Genomic DNA, 3,108 nt, shown 5'->3' on the forward strand with positions numbered 1-3,108 from the left:
ATTGGCTCACGGGGATAGAGAAACAATCCAATCAAAACCCACATTACTATTTCTCCAACCCAACAAAGGATCAGATTTTACAAAATGGCTTCCACAGATTCAATTGGTAGGAAAAGAGGGAGCAAGGAGGTCTGGAGGGATGGAGAGAAAGAGAGGGAGGGAAACTCTGCAGGCAATCATTCCACTGTGTGAACTTGGCCAGCGAAGAACTGATTTCACGCCCAGAAACACACAGTGATGGAGAGAGAGAGAGAGAGAGATGGGCGTCTGAGGATGCCAGCTGGTTTCGTGTCACACCCAGTGAATCACAACCCAGCATCCCCTGTTCTCCTCCAGCCACCCTCTATTCCACCTTTCTTTTCCTCTCTATCCCGTCTATCCTCTCTTATATCACACACACACACACACACACACACACACACACACACACACACACACACACACACACACACACACACACACACACACACACACACACACACACACACACACACACACACACACACACAGAGAGACACACACACACACACACAATGTGGAAGACAGATTATACATGTTAAGGTTGAAAGAAGCTCCATTCATTGATAATCATAAATGTATGATCATTTAACACTGAAACACATGACCTTGTGTGGACGGATCTGAGGAGGGTCCATGTATGTTTCCCTGGTGGTTCCCTGTACCCCCTATAGTGCACTACATTTGAGCCCTATAGGGCAGTGCTGCACATTGATGAGAATAGAATGGCATTCGGATACCAGACTGACTGTCTAGTAGTGATAGTCACCTTGATATTAGTGTGATGCCAGACTGACTGTCAAGTAGTAATAGTCACCTTGATATTAGTGTGGTTCCAGACTGACTATCTAGTAGTAATAGTCACCTTGATATTAGTGTGGTGCCAGACTGACTGTCTAGTAGTAACAGTCACCTTGATATTAGTGGGGTGCCAGACTGACTATCTAGTAGTAATAGTCACCTTGATATTAGTGTGGTGCCAGACTGACTGTCTAGTAGTAATAGTCACCTTGATATTAGTGTGGTGCCAGACTGACAGTCTAGTAGTGATCGTCACCTTGATATCAGTGGGGTGCCAGACTGACTGTCTAGTAGTAATTGTCACCTTGATATTAGTGTGGTGCCAGACTGACGGTCTAGTAGTAATAGTCACCTTGATATTAGTGTGGTGCCAGACTGACTGTCTAGTAGTGATAGTCACCTTGATATTAGTATGGTGCCAGACTGACTGTCTAGTAGTAATAGTCACCTTGATATTAGTGTGGTGCCAGACTGACAGTCTAGTAGTAATAGTCACCTTGATATTAGTAGGGTGCCAGACTGACAGTCTTGTAGTAATAGTCACCTTGATATTAGTGTGGTGCCAGACTGACGGTCTAGTTGTAATAGTCATCTTGATATTAGTGTGGTGCCAGACTGACAGTCTAGTAGTAACAGTCACCTTGGTGTTAGTGTGGTGCCAGACTGACTATCTAGTAGTAATAGTCACCTTGATATTAGTGTGGTGCCAGACTGACAGTCTAGTAGTAATAGTCACCTTGATATTAGTGTGGTTCCAGACTGACTTTCTAGTGGTGATAGTTTGTATTCGGCTATGGACCATAGTCTCCTTCATGTGGATTTTTAACGATAAAAACCTAGTCTGATATTTTCACGTTGTCATGGAATGCCTTTGTTTCTACTACATACCCTGTCTACCCTGTTCCACCCCCTTCACAGAGGATGTGTTGGTATGTTGCTGGAGTTTTGCCCACCCAAAACCCATAAATGTTGTCCTACCGCAAGCAAAAACACAAAGCAAGTTACCCCCCACCACCACTGCAATAGTTGCCTTCTTCTGTGCTCCCCCAGTAAATGTAAATTACTGTGTTACGCTGAAGACATGCAAAACCACCAACCCCCCCTCCCCCCTCCCACCCCCTCTAACTCCCCCCAGCACATCTACCCCCTGTCTAACCCTCCCTGATGCCTCCATGTTTAACCTGTGTAGACGGAACACACTTGGGGGGCAATGTGTGTGTGTGTGTTTTGGAGGGGGTTGCCTATCTCTTCTTAGTCACTCCCCACTTCAGCCCTTATCACCCTTGACCCAACCTCATCAACAGTAAACAGCCTATCAGATCACAGGATAGGTGTTAGTCATCGACAGTCGGTGTCCAATGAGACGAGAGGACAGGTATGAGTCAGTTTGTATGGCCGACAGTCAGAACATGTCCTGGCGTACAGCTAGGAGCGAGGTCAGAGAGAAGAAAGTACAAATTCCCTGACGGAACCTCAAGAAAGAACAGGTTTCTATCTTCCTTCAGATTCTCAGACGGAATGAGTGGAACGCCTGTTTCAGAACGTTCCATTCTGTGTCAGTTTGAGAAAAATGCAAGGTCTGATTTTAGCAGCAGACCAACGGTTATCTGGGTGAAGTATTTTGGAATGTCAGGGAACTGAACAGATTCCAGTGGAATCCAGAGTGTTCCTTGGGTTGTGTCTGTCACAATGTGTTCATTCAACAGCAGCACAGTGACTAGACCTCGTGGCATTCTGTTTGGAGGTGAAGAATGTTGCTACAGTCTCCTTCTATGACTTTACTTTCTAAACTTCTCTTTTCACCCCTCAAAACACTTGTAGATACAACTCCATTGACGTCATTGACTTGGTTTTAAATGGCGGTTTGTATTGTTTACTGTGCAAACTTGATTTATTTGAAACAACCAAATCACTTAGTTGGTATGATTATGATAGGGACTTATTTAGTTGGTTTGATTATGATAGGAACTTATTTAGTTTGTATGATTATGATAGGGACTTATTTAGTTGGTTTGATTATGATAGGGACTTATTTAGTTTGTATGTGTCACGCCCTGACTTGAGTTATATTTGTTTTCTTTATTATTTGGTTAGGTCAGGGTGTGACAAGGGGTGGTTTGTTTAGTTTTTTGTATTGTCTAGTTTTTTTTAAACTTGTCTAGGGTTTTTGTTTATCTATGGGGATTTTGGATTGTCTAGGGGTATGTAGGTTTATGGTGGCCTGAGTTGGTTCCCAATCAGAGACAGCTGTTTCTCGTTGTCTCTGATTGGGGAGCCTATTTAGGTTGC

This window comes from Salvelinus fontinalis, unplaced genomic scaffold (assembly GCF_029448725.1).
Source record: "Salvelinus fontinalis isolate EN_2023a unplaced genomic scaffold, ASM2944872v1 scaffold_0575, whole genome shotgun sequence".
Lineage (NCBI taxonomy): Eukaryota > Metazoa > Chordata > Actinopteri > Salmoniformes > Salmonidae > Salvelinus > Salvelinus fontinalis.